Source organism: Thamnophis elegans, chromosome 1 (assembly GCF_009769535.1).
Source record: "Thamnophis elegans isolate rThaEle1 chromosome 1, rThaEle1.pri, whole genome shotgun sequence".
Classification (NCBI taxonomy): domain Eukaryota; kingdom Metazoa; phylum Chordata; class Lepidosauria; order Squamata; family Colubridae; genus Thamnophis; species Thamnophis elegans.
In genome coordinates, this window is record NC_045541.1 from 51,575,217 (window position 1) to 51,596,569 (window position 21,353).

Genomic DNA, 21,353 nt, shown 5'->3' on the forward strand with positions numbered 1-21,353 from the left:
ACTGCATTTGATGTGAATGGAATCTTTTTTGTACTGTATCCAGAATTACATTATTGGAGTTGGGCGACTTTGTCTTTTCAGAGTTACACTGTCCCTGAGGATTTCCAGACTAGCAATTTATGATGTCACCTAATCATTGGTGTGATGATAGATCATTAAATACAGACACATTTGATGTTGCCACAGTGGCAATTTAAAGTGACTAGGGCATACTATCTCTTCTGTGGGTATTTTTATTCAAACAAATAAAATTGCATCCATTTCTGGACATGTGAGATTTTTTGACAAAAAGCATGTCCAGAGGATAAAGATGAAGGGCCAGGAAGGAATAATTGATGAGGAATAGTTAGAGTGAAGGCAATCTGGCTGCTACATGCCTTGTATGCCTATTATTAAAGAATACATACCTGTACTTCTGGTTTTTTGAACATATGTCCTGTAAAAATGATTTGGAAATTGCAAGTGGTTAAAAATGTAGCCGCTAAATGATCATATTGTAAGAGCAAAGCAGTCAGTACATGCTATACTGATAGCCAATTAATTGCCAGCAAATTAAAGTGCCAGTTTAAACCGTTAAACTGCACTTAGTATCTGAAAGACTGCTCGCATCCCTAAGAACAAGACTGCTATTTGAGGCCTTGCTGTCTGGCCAGGACACCAAGAAAAAAAATGATGCTATTAAGAACAGAGCATTTTCAGAGAAAACTCTGCAGCTGTGGTGGATTTTTCTCCTCCCCAAATCCCAGCCCCCTCTTATTGCTTTCAAGTCATCTTTGACAATGCTTTCCTTTTGCAAAACATTTATACACATATAGACTCTGCATCTCTTTACTTCAGTATAGAAATTTGCTTTTTCCCTCTTTTATAAACTATTAGAACTTTTTGAAAATGTTGGTACACAAATGGACTAATGCATACTCTGCCTCTCCCATTCACAAACAAAGGGTGATTATCCCCTTACATATCAAAATGCAAGTGAGAGGTGCTTCCAGATAGATGGATTCTAGTGCTATCAAAAATATATAGTAAGGTTGACTTTCTCCTTCCTAATGGATTGGGTGTGCAGAAGTGCTTGTTTTCCACACAAAAATATAGTGAAGGGTCACAGGTGGGAGACTCCCTTAAATTCTGTCAGTAAGGAACTTTGTTTTTTTTCTGAATCCTCCCCTAGGTTGGAGTGCCTGTCCTATATATTCATGCGATCTCAATTATGGGCCACACAACCGAATTTCTTGTTTGTTTCCCAAGCAACCTGCCCGGTATTAAATGCGGTATTGGCTTTGCTAACCGAAACCGTTGTGTCTAACAGGCGCCGCGGATACTTCCCTACTTGCGCCTGTTCTCCCAACTTTTGGTCTCGGGGGTCTTTTACTTTCTTAAAAACGATGAACGACGCCCAAAAGCTTTGATTTGTGTGGGTGATCTCTATTGCTGTTTATTGGATTAAGGATTAAAGGGAGAACTTTGACAATGTTTATTTATTGGATTTATTCGCGGACCACTCTGAAAGGTCTCGGGGGTGCCCAGGTTCCACGTGCAGGACCGTTGCTCCGTGGGGATACCAGGGCGGCTTCCTTTCACCCTTCCCGCAAGGCATCCTGGAGGGACCCACCTGCTCTCCCCGCCTTTCATTTTTTTCCTTCCCGCCCGGGATTTTCAGTCGTGGTCCGGCCACCGAGGCCAGCGCCGGGGCCGAGAAGGGGGGAGAACAGGCTCGGGCCGCGCAGAAACGAGACCTCCCCGAGATTATAGGGACAGTCCGCGGGCGGGCAGGCGCCCCCGCCCTCCCCGCGCCCTTCTCGTCCCCTCAGCGTTATCTTCCCCTTCCAGGAAGGGCGCGCGGCTCCTGTCGAGCTGGCGGCGGGTTCGGATGCTGCGGCTCTTTCCCAAGCTGCACCGCGGCGGCAGCGGCGGCGCTGCTCTCTGGCTCGGCCCGTCGCTGTCACCGCCAGGAGGAGGCTGCGGCGGCTGCGCTTTCCCGACCGCCTGGTGCCCGACAGCCGCCCGCAGCAGCTTGCAGGAAGAAGCCGCCGCTTCTGCAGTTGCCGCCGCAGCCGCCGCCATCATGGTGCCCGGGGCTGCAGCCCTGCCGGCGGCCTGGGGGCTCTGAGCCCCGCTTCACCTCTTCTTCCTCCTGTCGCCGGTCGTGCCGTCGCCGCCACCGCCCTTCACTCCGCCGTTTTGGGCCGCCGGTAAGGACAACCGCCCCCCCTGCCCCCCGTTCGAGCGAGGGAGCAGGAGCGGGAAGCGGGCCCTGGCGGGGGGCGGCCGCCCCTCTGGCCCGCCTGTGGGGCCTCGGTGGCCCCTGGGTGTCGGGCGGGGTCACCCGCGTCGAGCCCGATGTTCGCTAAGGACTCCGGGATCTCCCTGCTTGGCACTCCAGCTTGTCCGGGGCCTGCAGTTGGCAGAAGGTGAAGTGTGTCTCCGGCCCTAGGCAACCCCAAGCAGGCCTCGCCAGAGCTCTCCGCTTCTTCCTCGGCTCTTCGGTGAGGTAGGCAGGCAAAAGCGAGGAAAGACACACAAACAAAGGAAGGGGGCTCCAGGGGTGGCTGGGTGGGTGGGCAGGCAGGTCTCCTCTGGTAAGCTTCCCCCAACCCACTTTCTTGCTTCGGCCGAGTGGCGGGGGGCTTCTTGGAAACGGGCTGGAGGAAGGACCCTAGCAGACAAAGGGACTTGTTGGAGGGCGGTCCACCCCCTAGGTAGGAAGCATTCCTGTCGCGTTGGCCCATGACGGTTCTTCCCCCTGGTTCTCTGGTCCAGTTTGGAAAGTTAGGGCTACAAAAGGTGGCGGGCAGGTTGCCCTTCGAATGGTGGCCGCTGTCATAGGGTCCTGGCTATCAAGAATGACCCCTGTTCATAACCCCCTTGAATGCAAGATTGACAACTGGTCAAGCCCCAACTCTAGCTGCTTCCTGTTTAGCCAAAGAGTTCCTTCGGATCTTTGATACAGGCTGCTCAACATAACAGACAAAGGGATTGACAGACAGATAGATATATCTGTCAAATATATATATGTATGTGTGTGTGTGTATGTGTGTGTGTGTGTATATATTTATTTATCAGCACAAATACAACATACATACATTCAATATATCATATATATATATTCAAGAATAGCAGTATATGACTTCTTTTTGCTTTTAGTGAGGAATTATAATGTCTTGGAGACAATCAGTAAGAACAGATTGAGGCTGCATGTCTATGCAGGTGTGCATGGAATCAAATCTGCTTAATCTCAGTGGCAATTATTTTTTTAATAAATGTTCATGGGATGCAAAAAGAGTGATCCAGAAATAAATTCGTTCCTATAACTGCCATTTTTTGTCTTTTTTTTCTTGTACCATTAAATTACATTCCTTTTATGATTATATTTTGAAGGTAAGAAACAGTGATAATAATTGAGTCCATCTACTTGGCATCTTTACTTTTAGGGTAGTTATATATCCAAATGATACGACTTCTGTAATTTATTTTTAACTTTATAAGTTGAAGATGATAAAATGTTTGGGAACTTACTTCTAGTAGAAATGCCCAATTCTAAAAACAGCTAAGATGTGATACTCTGTTCATAATTGTTTGTATTTATCTATTTACATGTAGAATTGAAATAACTACTCACCACAATTCAAACAAGCATTTACAGATCCCAGACTATTATTATTCAGAGAAAACTTTGCATGAGTTGAAAGACAGTAGGATGATCCTAGGATAAGGTAGAAAACATCCCTGAAAGATCACATACAGTATAGACATATTTTTAAGCTATAAAACATGTTGAAGCAAATCCTACGCTTAAGATCACCTAAAACATAGGAGCATTTCTAATAAGTGTTATTCCCCCTGGAAGTGCATGTAAAAATATTTCATTGGAGGATATTGAATTGCTTAAACATATTTTTCAGGAAATGTTTATTAGCGTGGTTATAGCTACCTGTTAAATCATGTGTAAAAATCTTAGGAGAACATTTTCAGTGGCATCAAGTTTCCTGTTTACCCACATGGGAATAATCTGAAAGATATCTCCAAAATAAATTGTGATAATGACAAAACTCATTAATATCAAATATTTGCTTTCTACTTTTCTTGTACACTAGATAAGTGTATTCAGACCCAACTTAAGTAGAGATATGCCTAAATATTATTAATGACTTCTAAATCTCTTAATAGATCAATAGCATAGTTACCTATGCTATTGAATGATTATTCTATGCCTTTATGTTAACTCTGGCCACATTCTGATATAAATAGTATATTGGAATAAGATGATTTCAGACTGATACTCTAATAATCAACCAAATTTCATCTTATCTTGATTTTGTTTCATTAAGGAAAAAAAAGGAAAGGAATGTTACAGCAAAATATGATGTTATTTCTGAATATCAGAAAATATTCTTTTTATATATAATAATTTTACTAAAATTTACAATTATAAAGATAAAACTAATACAAACAAAAAAATTCAATAATAAAATAAAAAAATAAAAAGTGCAGAAAAGAAAAAATAAGAGAAGAAAGAAAATAAGAAATAAGATCATAGTAAAGAAAAAAATATGTAAAGGAATGATTTTTCCCTTCAGCATAACAAGAATAAATTTTTTTAATAACTTGTCACTTCTTTTAAATTACAACAAAATATCTCTTCTTCCCATCTCCTTTCTTCTTCGTAAGCAGATCCTTAAAGCCTCATCATCCATTCCTGATCAGCAAAAGTGTATTAGTTACCAGAGACAAAACATATATATTTTAACCTTGATCAAATAAACCAACTTTATATTGACTTTTAATCCATTCAAATAAAATCTTAGAACTTGATTTTTCTTTTCATTTTGTCTTTATCTCTTCTCAGAAGATTCTTTAAAGCTTTAACAAGTCAGTTTTATAAATTGGAGATTGAAAGTTATCCAGGAGACTCTTTTGATTGGTGTTTCTACATCCCTTTTAAATATTAAGACATCTTCTGTTTTCAGTTGTATATCTAGTATGGCATCTTTTCCATATCATTCTTATATATAGCCTGTCATTTTTTAAATCTACTTTCAGATCAGTCTCAACCTTGTCCAGTAAAACTTTGTTCCTTTTCCATCACATATTTAAACTCAGTCTATCTATAGAGACCATATACTCTTAAAATTAACTTCTAGAATCATTGTTAAAAAATACCCTTCAATATATTAACATATTGTATTTGCAAGTCAAATTTAAATCTTTTTCTCCTTTAATAATCTTTAGTTTCTTCTGGTTCCCTCTCCTGTCCAGCCTTCAAAGTTCTATCATATCATTAAAAAAAAATGAGAGTATTTTCCTATGGGAATGATTCTTATAATTAACTCTGAAATCTTATTTCAAATCCATGTGTTTGTAACTTTCCAAAATCAAAGTTCTAATCACCCTTTAGCTGCATTTCAAATTTTTTTTTTTGAAGTCCTTAAACTTGTTTTTAAGTTTTTAAGTTTTTTTCACTAAGAATTGAAGGGAACCCATGTGGTGCTATAAAACTTGTTGTTTCAAAAGCATCTAATAGCTGAAAAGCAGTTAATAAGCAATTTGTGAAAGTGATTAGAAAAGGAAGTATGCAAACCCAGTGTCCTTTGAACAAGAGAAGATGGTTTCCCCTTATCTCCCAGAGCTCTAAATCTGGAGATCTTTGTCTTACGGCTCATCTCATGAGGAACAACTGTCTGGTGGAACATCTGTAGGTGATCACAAGTCCTTTCCTTCTCTGGAGAGAAATTACAAAGAGCCGTCTATTTGTGTTTAGTGGACCTGCTTTCACTTTCATTCTACACATGGGGTAATTTTATAATATAAATCTTATGTAAAAGTACCTTGTGCATGCAAATGGTAGGCCATAATGAGAAAAAAAGTTCATATTATAAGCTTAAATAAAGTTTCAAAATAATTTAGAAAATTATGGAAATGTCAACTCTGTATTTAAGTTTGAGGTTTAGGAGCAATATTTTGTGAATTCTGTCATATTTTCTGATTTTGATGTAATATACTATTGACTCCACTTAAATGTGTTTGTAAACAATGGCTGTATAGATTATTTTATTTCTCTACTTTCCAGTTTACTAGAAATTAAAAAATAGTTTCTATTGTGTAACATGTGTCGGTTGTATTAATTGAATGAATGTACTGTGTAAATCTATTAAAATGAATTAATTTATGCTGAGTTTATTTTTATGTATATCTAACATATAAAGTTGGGTGTCTGTTCCTAGACATTAAGAAAAGTTAAATCTGTAGAAGCATATATATTTTTAAGATATTTTCATGATTATCTTTAAGGTTAAAGTTATAACTTTACATTATTTAATTTTTAAGTAATTCAGAAGAGCTACCTAGAGGCTTTGAATAAAAAAATATGATCTTTGGATTTTCTCTTAATTACTAATTACTTTGCAACAAGTAGATACTGAAGCATCAGTAATGGTTCTGGGAAATTTTTCTTTTTTCAGATTGCAATGTTGAAAATGTACCATTGTTTTCTGGGACTCTGAGTTTACTTCTCTGCCTACTTCTGTGGATTTCTTTGAGACTGGCAGATCAGTAACTTTGGTTAAGATAGTGGTGGGTTTCAAAAATTTTAGAACCTCTTCTGTAAGTGGGCCTGCTTTGTGGGAATGGCTGCTGGCCATGTGACCGGGTGGGAGTGGCTTGCAGCCATGTGACGGGTGGGCATGGCCAACTTGTAAAATGTGGTGAAACTCACTTAATAATGCTCTTCTTTAGCAACCAAAATGTTGGCTCAGAAACTCTGGCATTTGAAGCACGCAAGTCTTAAAGCTGTCAAGTTACAAGACCCTTGCACCCCTAACCCTTTAGGAAAAAAAAACCCACGGGTGTTCAAACTTGACAGCTTTAAGGCTTGTGGACTTCAACTCCTAGAATTCCTCCTCCAGTCATGTTGGCTCAGGAACTCTGGCATTGAAGTGTGCAAGTCTTAAAGCTGTCAAGTTACAAGACCTTACACCCCTAACACTTTAGGAAAAAAAAACCAAGGGTGTTCAAACTTGACAGCTTTAAGACTTGTGGGCTTCAATTCCCAGAATTCCTCCTCTCGCTCTTCATCTTGATGTGTGGACGGGTGGGGGAAGGAGCTGGAACCAGTCTAAACGGCACTGTAGATTTGTGGAATCTCTTCTATAGAAGAGGTTAGAACTGGCAGTCTTTACGTTGATGTAGCTTTCAAAAGGATTAAGGTTGTGACTTTTAAAAAAAGTCTATAATGTTTATCTCAAAGTAATAATTGCTTGGTTTCATGGTTTTTTTAAAAATGAATCTTGCTTTCTCTCTTCTGTCTCTTTGATGGAAGATGGAAGACAGATTCTTTCATATCTTTCATTTTTTCAATTTCCTTGAATTCAACTTCTGATAATTTAATGGACACATCTATATATATTTTGTGGGGAATTATGGGAAAGGTTTGTCAATAATGGGAAATACAATAGCAGAATGTTAATTAGTACTTGAATTTCACAAATAAGGATTGCTCTGAGAATGTTTGTCCTTTTAATTGCATTGACCTCACTGGAATAGATTATATAATGGTAAAGTGACATCCTTGCAGTAAAGAACAACTCTTATAATTTTATAATTAATATCCTGTTCATCAGATGAAATTATTGTTATGCTTTTTACAAATTGACATAAATATTGATTACTTCAGGGAAAAAGCAATCTCTATCATCCCAAATGTATATTAAATGAACATTTCATAATTTAATAATAATGCACATAATTTTCTTTAGCTATTTCCTTATTTTAAAACTCCTGGTCACTTTTTATAGTCTTTCTACTTGCATTTTTTATATTTAAAAAGTTACAATAATACTGAAAATTTGACTCCCACCTTCTAATCTGTTTTTTTTATTCAGTTAAACCAGTAAAGACAAAAAGCAATTATTCAGATTATAATTTCATGCATTCTTTGTTTATGTGTGGATAAGGAAGAGACATGATCTTTATACTGAGAAACCATTGATATAATCACATTGATACATCACAGAATGTAAGAGCAATATTCTTCTGGAGTTACCACAAAAATGTCTTAGTAGAATCACATAAATATTTTTGGTGGTGCAAGACAATGCACAGAAACAAATGAATATTACCAATGCTTTCATTAATACTGCCATTTTGAACTCAATTTACATCTCTGAAATCTTGTAAGAGCATTATTGCTCAGTGTTAAGTCAGTACAGTCTGAAATAGGTCAGATTGGTCAGATTGACCAAAGTTTAGGAAAAACTTGGGCTTTTTTTCCCTTGAGGCTATCATCTAATAGCTAAGATGAGCAATTAGAGATGACTTTTAACATTGACACCATGTTCTTGAAAGGAACCTCTTACCCCAACAAAGTCTGAACAGAAAACAGGATTCTGATATTCAGTGTCTGGATTCAAATCCATACACTGAATATCAGATGTGCACAATTTTCCCCTTATTTTAACTCTGTAAATTTCTAGCTGATAGAACAATGATGGCTAACCTTTTTCTCCTTGCATGCCAAAATTGTTTACATGTGTGTGACAGCACCAACACGCGTGCCCACACCCATAATGCAATGTGCCTCTCCCCCTGTGCATGTACGCATGACACCCCCTACACATGTGTGTGATGCCCTGCACCCCATTTTGGGCCTAGCAGGCCTCACTGCAGCCTCTGAGACCAAAAATGTTGTGTGATCTCCACCACCTTTGCACTTGTGCACATATTTACCACATGTGCGGCAAAGACCCAAAAATTAGCTGGCCAGTGGGAGTTGCGTGCACATGCGTGGTGGAGCTGAGCTGGATGATAGCATGTGTGCCTGCAGAGAGGGCTCCATGTCACCTGTGGCACACGTGCCCTAGGTTCACCCATCACAGTCATAGAACAAACAAATGATGATGTGTTATCAATCAGCACAAATCTTTTGTTCACCTTGACCCTTTTCTAGCCTCCACTCTGCAGCCTAACAACTTTATCCCTTAATTCTAACACTGGCCTTGGTCCATGAAACACGGGGAGCTGGAAGACATGCTTCCCTATATCACTGAGCAAATTCTCACCCAGCTGCAGATCCATATAGGTGAGCTTGACCAGATTTAGGACACCACCACCATCCCGCCCCCAATTCACTCTTACCTTTTTCTTGGAATTAGGGAGAACTGCAATAGAATGTCTGACTGAACATTCCTCTCTTAGTTAGTCTCTAAAGAAGGACATTTTGTACCACCATCACAACAGCTAGTAAGATGGGCGTTTTGGACTATTTAAAACTACTCATCTCCCATTCAATGGCTTTTAGTGACCTTGTTTTCCAGCAGATGCTAAAGGCTATGCCTGGTGTGTTGGACTTTGTTCCAATTCCACAGGGATTTTGAGATAGGGACTTTATTTCCAATCCACCATATGTCAAGAAAGTGGCTGCTGTCTTTTTTCCCCAAGTTTGACCTGATTTCAAAAATGGAGCTGTTTGTTCCCTGTCATGACCTTTCCTTGCCCTCAAAACAATCTTATTTGTTTATTCACCAGATTTTTGGTCATGAAGGCATGCTGTAATGTCTGGTTTCTGGCAGGTAGTTGCAATTCACAGTCTACTTCATAGTTGTTAAACAAATGATACTTTAGCCCAATAATGTTTTTGCTTTGTGAATGATCAACAAAACAATTGGAATGATCTTTTTTCATATACTGCAGCTAAGCTTACCTACAAGAACTGAGTTAATTCTTTACTTGTATGTCACTATTCCAAAACATGTATGGCTAGTAGCTACCATCCATGTCTGTTGCCTGACACTTGTGTTTTGATTTTTTTACCAGAAACTCCAAGCAGTACAATAGGTGTTTCTTCAAAGAACACATGCATCTTGTCAGGGCTTCCTAGAATGTATCACTGACTGACATCACCCCTGGATGGGATTTGAGGGGACAGACTTTTTCAGTTTTAACCAAAACATAAATGGAAGCAGTGGAAGACTACAGGCTCATCTATGAAAAGGGAAGAGAAAGAGGAGGAAATGGTAGGAAGGTGATGAGGTCAGGTTCTGACAAGATCAGAAGCAAATAGTCTGAGATCACATGAATACTTTAGAGCAGGGGTGTCAAACTCAAGGCCCATGGTTATATCTGGCCCACAGGGCTGCTCTGGAAATAGTGAAGGACTGATCCGCAGTGCCTCTGCCAGTGAAAACAGCACTCGGGAGCCTGTTTTCGCTGGCAGAGCGCTTAGGCCCCCACAGGTGTCCCCGACATGAGTGAAGTTGGGCTGGCCATGCCCACCCTGGCCATGCCCACCCTCCCCCCGAGGTCAAACACAACCCTGATGCAGCCCTCAATGAAATTGAGATTGACACCCCTGCTTTCGAGTAACAAGACTCAGGGACCCACTGCTTACCCCTCACTGCATGGGCTAGAAGAAATGATACAGAAGTGAAGTCTGCTTCTGAATAAATAGGACTTCCATTTATGGACAATTTTTGTCCGTAACATTGTTGGACTTATTTTTAATGGCTTAGTTCTTAGGGTAAGCATAATAATCAGAGAGATGTATCCTTCAATCACTGTCTGTAAGGCTTGGAAAAATCTGACACTTCAGCAAAATGGCATGGAAATACCCAACCTGCTGAAACATTAAACAGCATACTAAGCAGATCCCTTCATTGTATACTTCAGCAATACATCACCTTATATGCTACTCCATTTATTTAAAGAAGGAATAGTTGCCATCTCATAATATTTACTCTATGCAGCACACAGAGGGTTAAAATAAAATAAAAAGCCATGAGTTACAAACATGTATCCAGAACATTAATATGGATCTAACCCCCCCCCCCCCCTTTTCCAAGCAGTAAAGGTAAGAACTAGATAAATCAACTACAGGTTGTCTTATTCTTCTTGCCAGAATAAAGTAGAACAATGAGGCCCTGATGGTCTAAATTGTACAGTCTCTCACCATCTGTGCCTTTGAGAGTTGTTGACCCTCACTCATATCTTTTTGATCTGAGGAGACAAGAAAGCAGACTCTGGTGAGAGGTGGGAGTAAGAAGGAGATTAGAAGCTCAGGGACCTGTTTGTAGGATAAATCACAGCCCCCTTTCTTTTTCATAATCTCATCTTGAACACTGCCACTGCACTTTATATCCTCCCTTTGAATTCCACTTCTATGGATTAAATTTTTCCCTTTGGTTAGAGACCCATCTTTTTACCCTTTTCCATAAACGAAAATAGTCCATGTTTTTTAAATCTTTACTTTTGGCTTGAAAAGGTTCTCCCCCTCCCCAATAATCCCTGAATGACTTTTGCTATTACCTTATATATTATTAGCCTTTTGTAGTTTTGGTTCCCAGATTTAAAATAAATTAATGGTTATGAGATAACCTCTCCACCCCATTATCCTAAACTCATCCTTGTACATATGAGGAATACATTCCTTGTATCTCATAGGCAGCATGAGGAAGACCAAAACAGCGAGAATTTGTTACCAGTAGGTAATAGAATTTGGGAGAAACTCACAGCTGCATTATCACACATTATAAAGGTAATTGAGAGGTGAGAGATAATTATCTAATCAAAAGTGAAACCATTCATTATCATCCTGAAGATGAACTACTCTAGTTCATAATCAGAAGCCAAGTGCTTTTAGAACTGTTAATGCCAGATGACATGCACAAAACCCCCAATCCAACTAAATGATGATATCCTTTCTTTTAATTGCTTAGGCAACCAGGTTTCCCAATAACTGTTTACTTGTTTTAAAGGTGTTATTCATTACTTTTATATAAGGATAAAGTATACTATTAGCAACTGTGTGGAAGAAATACATTTATTCTTAAAATAGCAAATGAACTTACAGGGACATTAGTATTTTCTAAAACAGCCATAGATAAAAAATATTCTCTGGCATCCACTCCATCTGTAGTCTGTTGGCTCTTATCCAACAAAAAAAAGTTTAATAAAATGTCTACCTTACCATTTTTTAAAAACTTCTGTAACATTTTTCAGTATGTCTTGCCTTGTTTGTTACCAGAATAGAACAAATTATACTCTCATCCAAATAAAGACTCATCCTAAATTTCTGGGAAATAATGTCTGTTCTTTTAGTCCTCTGGAGCCTTCAGGGACCTTCAGGAGTGCCCTGATGAAATGGCTCCGCGTGCCACCTGTGGCACATGTGCCATAGGTTCACCATCCCGGGTATATGCTGTCTCATGAGGATGATTCTAGCTCCACAACAGCATTTGTTCTAGAAAATATCAATAATTTAACCTTTTCTTTATACTTCCACTTATAAGCTTTTATTGTTTTGGTTAATTTGAAGTGAATATATCATATTGAGCATATTGGATTGCTCAGTTAGCCTTAAAAACTGTTAGGTTCTTCTGAATTCCTGCAGTCTTTAAAATAATGCTCTCTCGTATGTTACCTATTTACTATATTGAAGTCAAAAGGTTAGTAGATATCTCTAAAATATGATACTTGCATTACTGATTTGCTTCTTAAGAAGGTTTAACTATATATTTAAATCTGGTTTTTTTTGGCCTGTATAAAAAACAAGAGCAACTACCGTATTTTTCAGAGTATAAGACGCTCCGAGTATAAGACACTCCTTAGTTTTTGGGGACGAAAATAAGAAGAAAAAAAATTCTGCCTCTGTCTACCAGCATCCATGGTATTCAGCTGACACGTGGTAACAAGGTCAGCCAGTAAATAGGCATAGCAACTAAGTCAGCCAATGAGGGTTATTTGGACTGTGTGAGCAACAAGGAGACAGGAAAGGAGCCTGGCTTAGTGGAGAATTGAAAGTGAAACTGTGTGCGTTTTGCTTGTATTTACTGCTACCTTGGAATACCTGCTTTTGGTAATGTATATTATTATTTTGAATCCTACTGAATCAGTTACTGTGCTTTCTGAATGTGATTGCTGCTGCAAACTCTGACCAGCCAGGTCAGCTTCAGCATTTATTGCAGCCTGATTCAGCACAGCTGATTGGCGGGTGGATCAGAGGGCCAGAATACTCCCAATCAGCTGTTCCAGGCGGCAGGGATTGTCACAGACCATCGCTGCCTCCATGCCTCACTTTTTTGTCCTCTGGTGGGGGGGGGGGCTACATTTGGGTGTATACTATGCACCCAAATTTTCACCCTCTTTTTTGGAGGGGAAAGGTGAATCTTATACTCAGAAAAATATGGTATTTCATATAATGCTTAGTTTTTTCTCTTTATTGTTATCTATCCCAAATATTTGAAAGATGGGTTAGAAATAGATATAAATGTATTAATATTACTAAGGTATAGAAGTATATAGTAAAATAATAATTTTGAAGCAAACCATACAACACTTATCCTATATCATTTATGCACTGAACCCAGACACAATCTGAATCCTTCTTCTCAGGGTTTCATCCGATTTTAAGGATACCTTCAGACTCTACATCTGTCTGCCACACATTCCGCTTAGTTTTTGACAGGACAGGACCTCAATTTTGCCTTCTGTCCTTCTCAAGAGCTGCAGAAATCTGACTAACTTCAATCAGACCTAGGCATTGAGTCAAAATATACTGGGATTTGTCACCTGGACAATATCAATATTTCTGCTTCACAAATTTAAATTCTGCTTTTATGAAATTAGATACAACAGTAAAAATTCGTATCTTTTTTCTGGCTTAAATTGCGAGTACAATATTATTTGTGCAGTTTAGAATTATACCAGTAGATTTTCTTTGGCTAATTGATATTCTTAGCATCTGTAATTTTTAGATAATCTCAACAACTCATAATGTTTAGGAGAAGTAGTAAAACATCTACTGTAGCACTAGATTGCTTTCATTTTGTTCTCCAATTTTTTAAAGAAGATTCTTGATACTTTCAAAACAGACAGGATAATGTTAACTTTTCAGAGGAGTTAATAGGGCCTATTCTACTGAAGGAATACTAGATACGCAAATACTTCTATCAATAATTTATAAACACAACTGTCCATGTCAAGTAATACTTAGTTGACTTTGCTTTCTCTTGAAAAAGCAAAACGTTGCTTAGATGGAAGCCCACCAGGAAATCCCCAAGATATAGACTATAGTGGGGGGGAAATTCCAGAGATAAAAGTAGAAAATTGTAAGCCATTTTCACAAAGTTTAATATGATTAAGGATTAATTATTCCCTCCTTGATATTTCAACAGAAAAAAAGATCAGTTGAACCTTTCATAGTAGAGGCCAGTGTTTAAATTTAGGAATCTCAATGAAAATATTAAAAGTTGTGCAACGCTTTCCTGAATCTGTTATTTTCATGTTTTCTTTGTGTAGGTAATAGCTTTTATTAAATAGTGCAAAGCTTCTTGTGCGTATGCAGCACAAGAGAAGAAGCAGGGTTTAGAAGTTTGCAAGCATTTGAGCCAAAATGCAAGCAACTCTTGACTTCTTTACAAGCAAATGAATAAATCAGCTTTTATTATCCATCCTCCATATAAAAATCTGGCAGTCACATTTTTTTAAAAAAATGGGACTGATGTATACAAATCCCTCATTTATTATATGGCTGCATTAAATGATGGGTGTCAGTCCTGGAGGCCATCTTTAACTTTGGATCTTAAGGGCTGCCACATTCGGTGGATGGGCATGCTGTGGGAAACGGGAGGCGGGGTTGGATGGAGACAGGGTGAGATGTATAGCTCTTTTCCCTGAGAGTCAAGGACGTTCAGCCTGCACCTAGAGAGGCATGACTGGGAAACAACTCCAGTTGGGACAGTGACCTGATTGGTCCATGTGATGGACATGTGGGTGCAGGGGAGGGGTATTTAACTTTACTTTGGGTGGGGAAAACCCGGGGCCTTTCAGATTCGGATTTTTCCAGATATGCCAATATGACATCTCTAATAAAATGGAACTTTGGAGAAAATGCCTGCCTCTGTTTGGGGTGTTACTTGGAACCCTGACAAGGGGTTTGTATATTTGTCTCATTATATGTGCTAATTTTAAGAATACCCAAGGAAGCTGAATATAATTTTGAAAATAGGAACTCTATTTTTTAAAGTATATACTACCACACTGGAGTTTATATGCTCTTAATGTATGAATAATGTGTGTGTGTGTGTCTGTGTGTGTGTGTGTGTGTGTATTTGTGCTGATAAATAAATAAAGGGAGACAAATACAATATATGTTATATTTGTGCTGATAAATAAATAAAGGGAGATTAGTATAGATCTATTTCAAGCTATTTAGCTCTCATCAGCTAGCCATACCCTTACTGGGAATCGAACCTGTGCTGTATTGCATCTTAGGCAGATGTGTTAACCACTAAGCTACAGAGTCAATTAACTAACGGCACTCAGGTTGGTGACTCCTCAGGGATCCTCAGCCAGTCTCGCCTCACCTGGTGTTTAAATGCTTCACATCCAGCCAGATACAGGTCCAGCTTCTGTGCTCTGCTCACACAAACGCAGCTAGGTTTTTTCCTCCCCCATTTATCTATTTGCAATATTGCATGCTTTCGAACTGCTGGGTGGGCAGGAGCTAGGGATTGAGCGATGGGAGCTCACTCTATCTCACAGTCCCAGGCTCATACCATCAGGGTTTGCAGACCATTTCTGGCCAGGAGTTCCAGCGTCATTAAGCTATGCACCATTAGTCCCAACATTATTCCTGCTATATTTATTTCTTGTAAGTGGAAAGTATTATAACAGTGGTTCCCAATCCCTGGTTCTTGGCCCTTTGCTGGGCCGCAGCCTGTTTAGAACTAGGCCGTGAAAGTGTTGAGTGAGTGCATGCATGCACATGCGCTCTTGCTAAGCTGCATTTGTGAGAGCTGCATTTGTGAGAGCAGTGCTTGCATGCGCATGAAACCATCTTCTCTTCTCCCCTCCATCACCGCCTCTGCCAGTCCTTTGAGATGGAAAGTTTGGAGATCACAACAAATATAACATTATTTGTTGGAACTTAAGTTGGTGGATATATGGTTACAGTTGCAAGAAAAAGTATGTGAACCCCTTGGGATTATGTGGAGTTTTGCATGAATTGTTCATAAAATGTGCTCTGAACTTCATCTAAGTCACAACAATAGAAAAACACAGTCTGCTGAAAATAATACTACACAAACATTAGATGTTGCCATGGTTTAATTGCACATAACATGTAAACATTCACAGTGCAGGGAGGAAAAAGTATGTGAACCCTTGGACTTAATAACTGGTTAACCCTCCTTTGGCAGCAATAACCTCAACCAAATGTTTCTTGTAGTTGCATATCAGACCTGCACAACGATCTGGAGTAATTGTGGATCACTCCTCTTCACAAAACTGTTTCAGTATAGCAATATTCTTGGGATGTCTGGCGTAAATCGCTCTCTTAAGGTCATGCCACAGCATTTCAATCGGGTTGAGGTCAGGACTCTGACTGGACCACTCCAGAGGGCGTATTCTGTGCTATTGAAGTCATTTTTGTGTTGACTTACTTTTATGCTTTGGGTCATTGTCCTGTTGCATCACCCATCCCCTGCGGAGCTTCAGTTGGCAGACAGATGGCCGTACGCTTTCCTGCAAAATGTCTTGATAAACTCTGGAATCAATGACAACAATCCGTCTAGGCCCTGAGGCAGCAAAGCAGCCCCAAACCATGATGCTCCCTCCGCCATGTTTTACAGTGGGGATGAGATTTTGATGTTGGTGTGCTGTGCCTTTTTTTCTCCACACATAGTATTGTGTGTTTTCCCCAAACAACTCAATTTTGGTTTCATCTATCCACAGTATATTTTGCCAGTAGTGCTGTGGAACATCCAGGTGCTCTTTTGCAAACTTCAAACGTGCTGCAATATTTTTTTTGGGACAGCAATGGCTTCCTCCGTGGTGTCCTCCCATGTACTCCATTCTTGTTAATGTTTTCCTTATTGTAGATGCGTCAACAAAAATGTTAGCATGTGCCAGAGATTTCTATAAGTCTTTAGCTGACACACTAGGATTCTTCTTTACCTCATGAAGCATTCTGCACTGTGCTCTTGCAGTCATTTTTACAGGACGACCACACCTAGGGAGAGTAGCAAGAGTGCTAAACTTTCTCCATTTGTAGACAGTCTGTCTTACCGTGGACACATGAACATCAAGGCTTTTGGAGATACTTTTGTAACCCTTTCCAGCTTCATGGAAGTCAACAATTCTTGATCGTAGGTCTTCTGAGAGCTCTTTTCTGCGAGGCATGGTTCACATCAGACAGTGCTTCTTGAAACCAATAAACCTACAATAGGTGTGTGTTTTTAAAGGGCAGAACAGCTGTCAGCAACACATCCAATATCATCACACTGATTGGAGTCAAGGTTGGCTCACTCCTGGCTCCAATTGGAGACGTCATTAGGCTAGGGGCTCACATACTTTTTCCTCCCTGCACTGTGAATGTTTACATGTTATGTGCAATTAAACCATGGCAACATCTAATGTTTGTGTAGTATTATTTTCAGCAGACTGTGTTTGTCTATTGTTGTGACTTAGATGAAGTTCAGAGCACATTTTATGAACAATTCATGCAAAACTCCACATAATCCCAAGGGGTTCACATACTTTTTCTTGCAACTGTATATACGTTTAAATCCTTCAAAGAAAGAATTTTCTTTTTCTTCAATTCCATATTGTATGTATTCCTGACTTGATTGTTTCTTACTATCCTGGTTCTGTATATACGTAGATCACTAGTGGAACAGCTGGACCCATTGTGTGAAAGTTGGAAGGAGGTCTTAACTCTCCTCCTCCAGAAATTGTCTGAATTTACATACCCTGACCCACCTTGGTGTACAGGTAGTCCTCAATTTACAACAGTTCATGTAGTGACTGTTCAAATTTACAACAGCATTGAAAAAAGTGACTTATGATTGTTTTTCACACTTACAACCGTTTCAACATCTTTATACTCATGTGATTCGAGTCACCATAACATCAGATGCCAGGCTCTTTGGCTGGGCGCACACAGACAATCTCACTTGACTCAGGGTCGGTGGTCACAGGAGGAGTCAGAGATCAGTATCAACTGGCTGGAACTCAGGGAAGCCCATCTGGCCCTCCGGCAGTTCCAGGACAGGATAATAAGTCAGCACATGCTCTTGTTGACAGATAGCGTAGCCGCAAATGTACATGTGAACCATCAAGGAGCTCTCATGCGTGAGGCAGAAAAGTTAGGCCTATGGGTGGAATGCAATCTCCTCTCCATAAGGGTGGAACACATCTCTGGAACAGCCAATGTCCAAGCAGACTGGCTGAGCAGATCGACCATCGATCACGCAAAATGGTCAATCTGTCAGTGTCACGGACCTGGAGAATTCCTTTGGATATGGTCTCTCTCAGCCAGGGGTCACTGATTCATCCAGATCCCCAGTGTCTCCAGTTGACTGTTTGGCACTTGAGAGGGACATCCTGAGAAGGGGCGAGTTCTCTGGAGGGTCATCCGGACTATCCAGGCCTCCAGACGCCAATCAACCAACCGGATTTACAACATGACCTGGGTTGCCTTCTGCAAGTGGAGTGTCAGGGGACACCTTGACCCATTTTCGGTGTCTATACCGCAGCTCCTGGACTTTCTCCAGGATGGACTGTGTAGGGGTTTAGCACCCAACACCCTTAGACGGTAGGCATCCGCTTTGGCCATAATTTTGACTATTGAGGACAGACATCCCATTTCTCATCACCTGAGGATGCACAGTTTCCTGATGGGACCTTACAGTTGTCCTGCAGGCACTCACCTTGGCACCGTTTCAGATGCTGCATTCTGCCAGCCTCTGGCTACTTTCCCTTAAGGTGGACTTCCTCATCGCTGTGACTTCAGCTAGGCAAATTTCGGAACTGGTGGCCCTGTTGGTTTGGGAGGACCTATGCATTTTTCGGCCCAACACCATCACCTGCATCTAGATCCATCTTTCCTCCCGAAGGTGAAGTCATGCTTTCACAGAGCGTAGGAGATAGTTTTGTCAGATTTTGCCCAAGGGCCACCCACCCACTTGAATGGCAGTGGCATACCTTAGATGTTTGGAGGGTGCTCAGTTGTTATATCAAGAGGACGGTGTCAGTTCATCAGATGAAATCGCTCTTCGTTTCTTCCAGCCGGCCTCCATGGGGAAAAAGGTGTCTCCTTCTACCATCAGACACTGGCTGAGGGCTTACATATTGATGGCTTATGAGCACCTAGCTCATCTCATTCCGAGACATATCACAGCTCATTCAACTTACAACGCAGCTACATCGGTTGTGAATAAATCAGCCAAGTTAACTGTAATAATATGTGGGAAAGGCTTTGGGCGAGGGAGCAAAGAGATGCTGTCTGGGGAACTGTCAGATAAGAGAGAGTATAATCCACAATTGCATAGTGGACTGAGCAAGAATTTAAGAAGGGACTCTTCCTAATTTCTTGGGCTGTAAAGATGATGGCAGAAGAATTTTACTTCCACACTTGCAAGATTCTGTTAATACAGCTTTACAATAAAGTAGAATTAGTTTATCTGGTTGTGTTTCCTGTCTAGTCTAGATTCTTTCATTTGACCATTGTCTAGGCAGCATCACTTCATCCTGCCTCCTAAGATTTTTTCTGTATGCCATTAGTAACACTAATAGTATAAAGACTGAGAAAACATATCAGTTATGCAAAGAAGAGGAGGAACACCTGGTATATAGATGTGAGAAGATTGCACTATTTAAAACATGCAGTAAAGTGGTCTTATTTATTGTTGCTTACCAGCAACCCAATTGCAATGTTGAAGAAGAACACAAAGGTTAGGATCTCATAGGACCTACACATACAAACCAATAAGGATTTATTCCATAATAACCAGTTATGACTGTAGTTGCAAAGAAACAAGTGTGGATAATTGACAGCACAGTAGCTGGTGATAGAAGGATCAATGAAAAACAAAAGGAAGAAAAATATAAAGAGATAGCAAGCAAATGTGTAAAAGAAAGCCGTGGTGCCAATAGTGGTTTGTGTGCTAGGTACCAGACTAAAAGATCTGTAAAAATACTTGGACACAATAGGAATGAGCAGGATCCAAGCAGAACTATCTGGCAGACTGTATGCAGACAACAACACTCTGAAACAATCAAAGCACTCCATGAGCATTTTAAAAAATACATTGAAGGGCAGTTGGACAACACCAAATTATGGTAGAGGTTTAGGAATGGTATATTAAAATCCAAAATAGAACCGTGCTTTGTTATTTGGGCACCAGATGCAGTATCACAAAGACTTTGAAATTGGATTATCTAAATTTGGAACAATTTAAAATAGCCCAACTGCAAATAGGGGAGCTGTGGAATTCATAAATAATTAGGTGCTACCTATGCAGTTCCCAAGTTTGTGGGTAGAGCTCAGATGAAGAATGCATCTGACCAACATTGGTCATGACACATGATTAGTGATATTGGAATTATACAACAATAATAAAATCTCTGTAGATCGTAGCCTTATAACTTTTGGAGTGTTATGACCATGTAAATCTGGCCCCTTTTTTGAGAGTTGAATACCCAATCTACAATTTCAAAATCAATTTTATTAAAAATAAGCGAAAGGAAAATATAAACCTTAATGATTAAATTATAAGTCAAGATTATCATTAAAAATTAATGATAAATGATATTATAGTGCTAACATTATATACTGCTTCTCCAAAGTTCTATAATAGATTCACAGGAAAATTATAATATTCTGCACAAATTCCAGGATAACATGGATGTGTAAAAAAGGAAGGGGGAATTATGTGCACCAAAATCCTCAATTAATCAAACAGCATGAAATTGAATAGAGGCAATGGGTATTGGCCAATAAAGCTGACAAAATACACAGAAACTAAAAATAACCTTAGTATAGTACTAACTACACATCTGTGTTTACCTAAGCAACAAAAGAAACAAAAACTTCTGATTCCATTTTACCTTGTTTTGTTTTCTGGAAATTTCCAGAAGGAAATATACTTTTCATATTTTCCTTTTTTTGATCCCAACATATTCTTTATTGTTTTCTTTTATTTATTATTATCACAGAAGTAAAATAAGGTTTTTGATGAATTTTAAAAAAAAGAAAAACACCCTATGAACTTTGTTTGTATTTCAGATTCATTTTATGACATAAACATCTATCCATTGCTTATGCTTCATGGAATTTTTTTTTAAATCTGAGCAAAAGCATTTGGAGAAAGTGATGAAAGTAATGTAGAAACAAATTTTCTATTTGTCAACATAATAACAAAGAAAAAGTTACTGAGGGAGATATCAATCATTTTAACTACTATATTTTTCCAAATATTACATATCACCAAGTTAATTATTTGGCTGCACCTTTATATGTATAAGAATTAACAGCTTCTATTAAGTTATGAAAAAAAAAGAAAATTCCTAGTCCGACTTAGTAA

The 21,353-nt window shown here is 39.4% G+C and overlaps 1 protein-coding gene across 4 annotated transcripts in view; it reads left to right on the forward strand.

Annotated features, from left to right (window-relative positions):
* The first annotated feature begins 1,890 nt into the window (after window positions 1–1,890).
* The window catches only part of ZNF148 (zinc finger protein 148), a 46,458-nt gene continuing 26,995 nt past the window's right edge, over window positions 1,891–21,353 (forward strand). For 2 of the 4 annotated variants that reach the window (XM_032215879.1, XM_032215870.1), the window contains exon 1: window positions 1,891–2,192. The gene's annotated coding sequence lies outside the window, so the exon portion shown is untranslated. Of the gene's footprint in view, window positions 2,193–2,289; window positions 2,492–21,353 lie in introns of those variants that run through there. The other 2 variants (XM_032215856.1, XM_032215861.1) reach the window with 2 other exon arrangements.